The 10,371-nt window shown below is 46.8% G+C and overlaps 1 long non-coding RNA gene across 1 annotated transcript; it reads right to left on the bottom strand.

The window, feature by feature from the left end:
* Window positions 1–1,248: 1,248 nt before the first annotated feature.
* Window positions 1,249–8,446, bottom strand: LOC136457897 (uncharacterized). The gene is made up of 5 exons (XR_010759842.1): window positions 8,349–8,446; window positions 5,182–5,285; window positions 2,338–2,699; window positions 2,063–2,250; window positions 1,249–1,969 (listed from the first exon to the last, which is right to left on the bottom strand). It is a non-coding gene; the product is annotated as an uncharacterized lncRNA (long non-coding RNA).
* Window positions 8,447–10,371: the final 1,925 nt, after the last annotated feature.

Raw genomic sequence — 10,371 nt, 5'->3', positions numbered from 1 at the left:
GGCCTCATGCGCGGAGTCGGGAGCGTTCCAGTAAGAAATGGGCTCCTTGACCTCGAACTTGTCGAGATGGTCTGTTGGCATTTCTTAATGTCACCACTAAAAATTAGTAATGCCGCCATAAATGTCTTAATAATAGATCTTAACAATTTTAGATATTTATCCACAAATGCACGGATTTATCACTATAGCATTTCACCCGAAAGTATTCTGGGTATCATTATTTATATTTTCCCTAAAGGAAGATTAATTGATTAAGGCTGTGTTTGGTGACGCTCTCAGCGGCTCCGGCTCTACTGTGCTTGCACTGTTTGGTCCTGTGCGTCACTGTGCACTGCCTTTAAAAGGCTTTCGGCTTCGCCTGCCACTAGACACGAGCCCGAGGAGCTAGGTTTTGGGTGCTCCGGCCGGCTCCGTCACAGTGCAGCTACAGTGTAGGAGCCGGCGCCGGTCGGAGCCCCTCCAAACATAGCCTAAGTCTCTAGTATGGATATGAACAAGTTAACATGCTAGTAAAGTGATCCAATATTCATAACAGGGGTAAATATGATATGATCAAGATAGTGGACACACACTTGGGCTTTTCTCAAGGATAAAATAGAAATAGAGAATAAAAGAATAATTCTAAGTAGAGCAGGCATGTTCTAATATTAGTCATGCAAGAATTAATAGTTGATAATCATACAAGTTGCATAATAAGAGTTAGTTCTAAGTATGAGATAGGTCGGGAGGCCACCGAGTACTGGTCTACCAGCAACCTCATGTAACAATTTAGACTCCTACACCCGTGAACGAACATGGGGGATTACAAGGGACGAACAGGGCTGTCACCACCTACCACCTACCCCTCAACCATGGAGTAGGACAATGCCATTCACCTGCTCCTTCATACCCAAGCACCACGCTTGTGTATACAGAAATGACCCAAATCCCCCCGGGAGTCTGACCCTACGGATCGACAAGCATAGGAAATGGGCACACCCAAAGGCACGATGAACCGCCACCTCAACTGAGCTCTAATTCTAATCATATTAATCATATGAATGATTAAGTATAAAGTCATATATGCTAATCTCATAACATAAAAACTATGTGCTAGTTCATATGCTATGATCATAGCATAAAGACTATACTGTAGTTCATAAGTATGACTATAATTATAAGTAAGGAACAAGACTTTGGAGAAATGATTCATTTTATTCATACCAAGATCTCTCCCCTAAGGAGTCAAGCCCTCCAAGGTAGCTTTGCCTTCCTCTAAATGACTACTAAAATGTAAAAGTACAAAGGTAGGAATTATGTGTTGCTCCAAATGGTGTGTGTTGAGAGAGTTCCCCCTCCCTATCTATCTATACTAGTGCTAAGGGCGGTTGCAGAGTATATTGAGAGGAGATCCCACATGCAACCGTCCTAGGAGCATTGATTGAACCGCCATGACGAAGGTGGGGCAGAGAGGCGGTGCTAGGGGTGCGGGCACGCCTAGGGTGTGGCCGCACCCTGGCTGGCCCAGCTCACCATCGCCTTCGCAGTGGTGGGCCTCTGGCTTGGGTTGGGCTACTCCTTGGGTGGTACTTTGACCAAATTATCTGGATAGATGGGCCTTTTATTATTTCTTTGCACATATCTGCATTACGCCTTGTTGGATTGCGCCTTTTGATGTATTTTCCACTGTATTCAGGTTTTAAGTCCTGCAAAATAGAAATATCCAAATACATGTGGAACTTGGTTAATACTAAAAGCATATGTGCATAAGTATGTCAATTTCTCCTCTTTTTATGTCTTAATTAGCGGTTAAAATTAGTAGTTAAGGACCGCCTCTTTGAAGCCTCTTAGCTTCTTCGGCCCGCCTCTTTGAAGCCTCTAGCTCCTGTTCAAGGGTCCGAATCTTTTCGACCCTCTTCTCCAACTCCTTATCAAGGCCTTGGCGATACGCCTGCCCTTGTTTCTGGAGCCCTGGAGCCAGAAGCATAGCCTACAACGAAAAGAAAAAAGATAGAAGCATAAACAGACTTGAACAAAAAGGAGGGAAGAACGAGCAAAAGCAAGGTAAGTTGCGAACACTTACATTGACGGCGTGGTAATTCATTGCCTCCGCAAGAGAAGCATCCGACACCTTGAGGAGGTCCCTTTGCACTTTCGGAGCAACAACTGAGCCAGCGTAGGTGTCAGCGAACTCAGCCCCATCCTTGTTGGGCAGCAGCCCAATGACGAGATGATCGATGTTCCTGATCACCCGGGAATGCGAGGCAGACCCTAGAGAACGAGCAATGCGATAAGTTTCCTCCTTCGCCGAGCTGGTTTTGCCAAAAGAGCTCAACCCCGAATGCACCCCTATCTCACCGTAATCCTTGGATCGAGAGCGAAGTCGCAATTCCCCATGACCGAATGGCTGCCAACGAACTACGCTGTCGCTCAAGCGAATGGACTCCAAATAGAATCGAGACTGACCCTGCTGCTGAGAGCTAGAGACATCAACAGACGTCGAAGGGGCGGTAGCTAGATGGGTGGACGCGACATCTTGCACCGCAATCAGCTTGGGCCTCTTCGACCTAGCGTCCTTGGAGGGTCAACGGAATTGCGGGAGTTTCTCTTTGGTTTTTTCCTAATCACATCACCTACAGACATGGCATCGCTTTGGGCAAAGGCATCGAAAACATCAGCACTGTTCCCTTGCTGCCCATGCTCTCGGAGCCACCGATAGCCTGCAGTGCCCAACAAGTATGTCAGCATATCAACTTAAACAACGAAGACAAAAAAGAAAGAGTGAGCAGGAACAAAAAACAGAAAGAAAGCACGACTGCACGACTACCATTTCGAGTCCAAACTTGCCCGAAGCGACAGGTTCGAATTACAACTTTCTTATTGTTACCAATAGCGCCGGCTATTTCCCTGCCAATTCGAATATCGGCCGACTCAGAAGAGCCCTGCCCTTGACCACCGCGCTTTCGCTTGCGCGATTCAAGCACGGCTGTTTTAGACCCATGGGCTCTCGTCGATTTTCTCCCCCTACCTCTTCGAGCGGCCCTCCCTTCACCTCCTCGAGCGTCATCGTCGACAGGAAGGCTGGTCTAGGGGCCTTCACAATCGGCGTTACAAAGGCTCATCGCGTCGAATACACGGTTAAAGCGTCTTTTACCGCCCAGGCACTAGCACCGCGCCTTGTGCTCCTTGTCCCCATAAAGCCTGATGATTTGTTCGGCCTTGTGCTCGATGAAATTGATGAAATCAAAATCCGTGGAGATGGCATCTGGCACGCCAACCCCAAGCTCAGGACATATGTAACCGTCTTTCCGCTCAAACCCAGAAAATCGAGTTTCGCTGCTCAACGGTGGACCGTCACAAGCAATCCATTCCTCAACCAAGTCCCGACTAATCTTCTAGCGGGACGTCAGAGCGAAAGCATTGGCAACAACAACGTTCTCTTCCCCCACTGTCTAGAATTCAGCCAAACGCAAGCCCTCCATTGGGATCATTTGCGAAACCAGGATACTAGTCCTTGGAGGGTTCTTAGACATGGATTCAGCAACCATATCGTCTGTACAAACACGATGGTAGAACCAATAGTTCGTCCAGCGTGGCCATTCATTACGATAGGATGGAACAATACTTACTGTGCCTCGGGTCTTCTTTGGAACAAAATTGTAAGACCCATAGTGAGCCACCATCTCACTCTTCGTCCTCTTATCCTCTATCACTTTCTGGTGCAGTTGGGTGTGGCAGAACCGCCTAATCCAATATCTCCTAGGAGTACTTATCTTCCATTAGACACTAAGTACTCAAGAGAGGACACTAAACTACGTAGTTTCATCGAGCACACCCCATGGAAGAACTCGAAAATCTACATTTTTCCATCTGGATCATAAATGAGAGAATAAAGCTTACAACATTCTTAAGTCATTTCTTAAATCACTTTATTATAGTAACATAATATTACCTCAATTGATAATATAACAATGTTATCAGAGTTATAGAGGAAGCAAGATTAATTTAACGACATGGTGGAGCATTAACATAGTGGACATTTTTATACAAGAGGTGCTAGCAGATTTTACATCTTTTCTTATAAAAACCTTTAGTGGGAGTTATAAATAAACACTACGGTCGTAGCGTGAAAGGAGTCCTCTCTGAGCCCACCTAGGAGGTTTTCACACACAAGAGTCAGCTCTAAGTATCATCCGATCACCTGCAACAGGGAGGAATAAAACCCTGAGTACTTTATTGTACTCAGCAAGACTTATCCGACAGGAGGAAAATAAAAGACTCCAAGGATATGCAAGGCTCATTTGGCTTATGGGTTATTGCATCTGCGGAAGCATTACTAAACATACGTCCCCCTTATATTCAATTTTATTAGCAGTCATCATTAGTTCATTAACTAACCATTCTATGTAAGCACCTATGCTACTTTCAAGCAGGTGGTAAGCAATCAGAATAATTTTACCATCTTCCATAGTTCTAGTTCTTACTACGGTGCTAGACCATAGCCAAGTCGTACCGTCTTGTAGAAACGGTGATTCGCAAACCAATGTATCCCAGCTGGGTACCCCGAAACACACGCCCGTTTGTATCCCAGGCACAAACAAGACCAACCCATTCCACTTCTGTCACTGGGGTCCAGATCTCCATCCAAACTTAGACTCCAAGCCCCCATACTTGAGACCCGGTCTCAGTATGGTACTTAGACCTCCATCTTTCCCCGCCTCCAATCAGTCGGTCCGGAAAGAGCCAGGAACCCACGACAAGAGCGTAACGAGCCTTCCCGCTCCCATAAGCAAGTATGTGCTCAGGATAATAAGTCTGTGACCTGACTACCATCCACAGCAACGGACGGTCCTCAATCGACATAGGCAGAACAAGTGCAATTTGAGCCTCACTCGAATGCCTAACCAAGTCCAGCTCCAAAGTACTGTTCTGTCCGGTCTTCAATTATCATTCATATATATTTCATGTGATAAGTAATATAATAACAACAATAATATATTTTCTATCTTTCGCGAGTGACGGGTAACCACTCGACTTCTATCAGATCCTATAACATAGCAATCCACATGATCCTGACATACTTATAGGACTCATAGGATAAGGATATATATATGCAAGTGGGTTTTTATTCAACTCCTTAAAACTTAATGCACAAGTATAAAATAAAGTGCAGAATAATAGGGGCTAAGCACCGGGACTTGCCTGGATAAGATATAACCAAAAGTTAGCATTCCATCATAGTGACACGATCATCAAGGCATCATCTTTTCCGCTACTTTAGTCGACTCCATGATCCATCGTTGTTCCTATTATGATATATGTGGATACAACGCAGACACAATTAATCAACGGTAACCACAACTCTAAAATATGATTACGCTTCGTAAGCTAACGAGCTGGCTTTAATGACCAACGTACTAGTCTACGTATCCAAGCTGTCAAGTAAGGCTTTGTCTCCAGAAAAATGTTTTAATTCTAAAATTCCAAGGTGTTTCGGTATTTTATTGATTAAACAAATATTTTTAAACAAGGGCTCATTTAGCTACCTTAGCAAACTAATTATTATGGAGCTACAAAAATTAAAGTGAACACCTAATAATGATAGGAATTTACTGTGAAAGTTTCAGAGCCAACACTATCACCCATTTATCACAACAATTTCTACAAGTTTATATTTTAATAATATTAAGTATCTTAAATTAATTAGATAACTCCTAAAAATATTATAAAACTATGTGAACAAAATATACTAGCAGATAGATCATGATTTTAGAAACTTAACAAAATTAGTTTTATAATTTTTGGCCAACTACACAAATCTCTATTGAATTTATAAGTTTATCCTTAGAAACTAAATTAGAAAATGCATTAGAAAAAGCAAAGGGCCGGCAGCAACCCAATCTGGCTCGACAACCCAGCGCGTCGCGGCTGCGCGCGCATTGTGGTGGCCCAGCACGGCCCAAGGCCAGGGGCGCCCGCAGCGCGACGGCGGCTTTGCAGAAAAGCCCCCAAGCTTTCAGATAATAACATGACTACTATGCATATTATTCCTACAGTCAGTAATCTCATCACTATACCCTCGGATATTTTCACCTTTACCACGGGAAGGTACTCTGGGAACCCCGTGCGCGCCGGCGCTACGGCCGACGGCATAAGGCGGTCACGTCGGGCAACCTAGGCATGCTATGACTAGAGTAAGGGGCCGACCACCATCTATAGCTAAATGCGCAAGGATGGGCAGCGGTTAGGGAATCGGAGGCACACTGTCGCAGCCTACAGCGGCGACCGGCTATCCGTGGCGGCGACGTGACTTGTTCCGGCGAACCTACGTACGCTCGGCGGAGTAGAAGTGGTGGATAAGCATTAGTGGCTCACCATGGTGCACGCCCCACTAACGGTTGAAGCAAGGGAGCGTTGTGGCGGTCTGGCCACTGTGCGCTCGGCCACTGACGGAGATGCCCCGAGCTAGATACCGATGCAGTCACCACGTCTCCGACAAGCGCCCTGGCCAAATGGCGCGAGCACCAAATAGAGGAGGTCAAAGCGAACTCGTGGATACAAATAATTGAACCCATTCGGACCTTACCCCAATTTCATTGGCACGGCGGCTCACCTGGCCGACGACGAGAAAAATGCCAAATTGCCGATCGGTAGTGATCGACCAGGCTTGAGGAGAACAGGGCGCAGTAGCTGACTACATATGCCACCCACTGATACGAGGAATTGAGCTGCGAAGCCTGAGCTGGTGATTTTGAAAGGAAGGAATGGTGTGCTGCCGCTGCTATGTTGTGGACAGTGGCCTCGACTTAACGCGGACCGGTCAAGCCACAACAAGGGCACTAGCCGCATGGGGACACGACCTGAGGAGGCGGTAACATAGGCACGTCGGTGAGTGAGGGAATAACGATGGAACAGAACAAGCAAGAGCGCTAGGCACAGCGCATCGAGGTGACAACGGTGCGTGAGCGGCATGGCAGTGGGGGAGAGATCGCAGCGCTACAAGATAGCCGAGGCAGACAGTGACTCAGCGGGTAGATGAATTGAACGGCGAGGCGAGCGCCACGACAGCTAGACGGCAACTGCCAGCGGAGTCGGCTTGGCCCTACGCATGGCTAGGCCGGCAGCGCGCATGCGGCAGAGGCAGTGCCATCGGATAGGGACCACGCAGCGGCATAGGTTTGCAGAGGGCGCGGATGTGCCGGCGCCGGTGCCGGCAGCAGGGACATGCCCATGGGCCTGATAGCAAGAAGGACAACCTATAGCACCACAGCGAGAGGTGGAAAAGGTGGCAGCGGGGGCAGTAGCGCGGCAACCAGCCGCTGTAGGGCGATGACAGCGGACCTGGCTGTACATTTTTAAATTTGATTTTTGAGCTCCCGAAACACTAGTTAACAACATCTATTTTTCAAAAGTTAAAGGTGCATTTCCATCTACTAAACTTGTACTTCAATTTTTATTTAAGTACTAAATACATGTTATGTTTGATCCTTGTTCATAGAAATTGTTTTTCGCCTGCGTTATAAATTTTTAAAACCCGGAAACTTATAAGGCTAATCCTTCTCGGACCTAAATCTCGGTGCTAAGCAAGCTCGTAACACTAGGGGTGTTACACTGGATTTCATAGTATCGAGTGAAGGTATCAACGCTCAGAGCACATCCAACCATCTTTAGGGCCATAACGGAAACCCCCATCCAAGCAAAAGCATTGGGGATCAACTGATGAATCTGTAGCCTAAAGCGTCGCAGCACTTCGTCGATGAAATCTTCGCAAGGAAAATGGAGCCCCGCCTCGAAAAAAATCATGAAACACAACGGCTTCATAGGCCTCCGGATAGGGCACTTCTCTTTTAGGAGCTCTACAACAAGAGCGAAGCGAACCCTTAAGGAGCCGGTGTTCAACATATTCATCAAGAATCAAGATCCTCTTCCGTCACCCGAGACCGGCCCAATCGGTACTTGGCGGGAAACAAATTCGGCTGGCCTTTCGCATCGGGCTGTGCGGGGCCGCAGTCTCAGCCTCTTTGCCTTCTTCCACAATCTCTACATCAATCTCTTCACCGGGCGAAGGGATGTTAACCGAGCCATGGGGTTCAGGCATCATGTCAGTGCTCTTCCTAGGGGGCAAATCGACAACCAAGTTCTCCACTCGACTTGGCGAATTCGTCCGAGACTCAGAACTAGACCCACCAGATGAGCTCCAGCTGGACGAGCTGTCGCCAGACGTCGACTCACTTGACATCTATGCAAGTGCAGTATGAATGAACGAACGAAGCGAAATAGTAAAAATAAAGAAGTGAAACAAACGAAAAAGGAAAAGCAGTGGAATTCCAAGCGAAAACAAAATAGCTAGAAGTGAAACGAAACTCAACTGCGAGAAGTGTGCGAAGAGTGAAGTCCCGAAGCGCGCAAAGTAAGCCGAAGTAGCTCGAGCGAAGATCCACGGAACGAAACGACGTTTCCCGTTTGAGAGCTTGGGCAGGAAGGGAGAGCACGACTCTCCTCCCCCCAGGAACCCTTTTATAGGCGGCCCAACCGCCAACACGTGCCCCAAGGAACCATCGCGCCGTCGCGGTGGTTCACATTCAACGAAACAGCGACCACGGCGCGGAACCGAATAAACGACTTCAGTTAATCGTTAAAGACACTAATAAATAAATAGTAATAATAATAAATATTTTAATTAAAATTAAATTAATAGTAAAATATGTAATCAAAATGTTAATGATAAAAGTATAAATAAAAAATTCAGTTGAGCAATAGACCTTCACTCTTCGGGACAGCGTCGGGACCACCGGGGGTTCAAAAGCGGCTATGGCATCCGCCCAAAAGCAAATCATTTGAGCGATGCCGAGGGGCTAATGTTGGGGGAAGGACCGACCCTTAGGCACCGACCGTCGCCCCCTGATGAGGCGTTGCCATTTCGCAATGGCGGAGTGGCGCCAACATTCCTTTCAGGATATGGCGTCCATAATTTCGCCTAGGCGAAGGCGTCCTCGCCAAAGCCGGGCCATAGTCCGCAAAAGCTGCAGACGTTTCGCCGATGCGAAACTACTGTCGCACGTGCAAAGTCGAGGGAAATTCAGATTCAGGCGCCGCCCCATTTCGTCTTGGCGAAGAGGCCCGGCGGACCGAGGAATATGATTTCACACTGGCGAAATGGTGCTCTCAAGAGCCCTTGCGATGGGTGCTGTGCCGGAGCGCTGGGCCATGTATTTATTTTCGCTTTGGCGAATTATTATATCCATTTTTCCAAGTCAGATGTGGCGGCGCGCGTGTAGTGCACTCCGGGGCTCCGTCTATTAGACGGAGCGGTGCACGTTCGCTCAGGTTAGGGGCTTGGTCCCCGGTAACTTTTGCGCATGTGATTGCCCTTGCAGGTTTCGCGGTGGAGGAGGCCACCAGGGAACAGGACACTGACAACTCCTGTCCAGCTGGACCCACAGGGTCGAAAAAGTGGTGACATGGCGCGAAACCGGGCGGCAGCCCGAAGCCCGATGGCGAATGAGGCAGGCGACATCTCCGAAAGGCAATTAGGTCCAGGACAAAGAGGAATATGCCCCGAATATGTAATGGTTGCGGGGGCATTTAGGTCCATGAAAAGCCTACGGGCGTGTATAAATAGCCCCTAAGGCAGGGATTGTAAGGAAGATGAAGAATGACTCATTGAATCAATTACATACACTTCGTTCATCTTGTGTTCGTTTTGTCTATTTATCCCATCCATTCGCTCGCACGGTAACCCGGTATTCGAAGGCTAAGGCCTAGAACAACAACTATGATGTCTGCATACATAATCCTTCACCAACAATACCGTGAGCGAAATTTTCAAATTTATTCTGAGTTAATTAATACTCTACTTCTGGCCGAAGGGCATAATGAGATAATTGTTTGGAACTCAAATAAACGCTCATTGGGCGCTACCCATTACTTGAAGTACACGACAACACTAGGAACACAAAACAACAAGGATGGTGGAAACAAGCAACCCTCCAGGAATTTCAAAGGTAAAGGTAAAGGAAAAGGTAACAATAAGCCCAAAAGAGAGCATAAACCACATGATTCTCACAAGGGTAAATACATTTCCAAAAAGAATTTTGACAAATCCAAACTTTGTCAAAAGTGTGGTTACAACCACATCACTAAGAAATGTTGCACGCTCGTCACTTGGTTGACTTGTACTTAAAGTACATTGGCTGTGATCGCAAAAAAAAAAAAAGAAGAAGTATGAAGCCCATTTCAACTTACAAAATGACGTTACTATGGAAGATATGTTGCTCCTTACAACTTCCCAAATGAGAAATGACATTGATATGACAGAAACTAGTTGCTCCAAGATGGTTCCTATTGAACCAAGCGACAACAAAGACTCTACCACCGGAGGAAGATTTAATG

This window comes from Miscanthus floridulus, chromosome 6 (genome assembly GCF_019320115.1).
Source record: "Miscanthus floridulus cultivar M001 chromosome 6, ASM1932011v1, whole genome shotgun sequence".
NCBI lineage: Eukaryota > Viridiplantae > Streptophyta > Magnoliopsida > Poales > Poaceae > Miscanthus > Miscanthus floridulus.
Note: the sequence above shows the minus strand (reverse complement) of the source record. Positions and strands in the feature narration are given on the sequence as shown.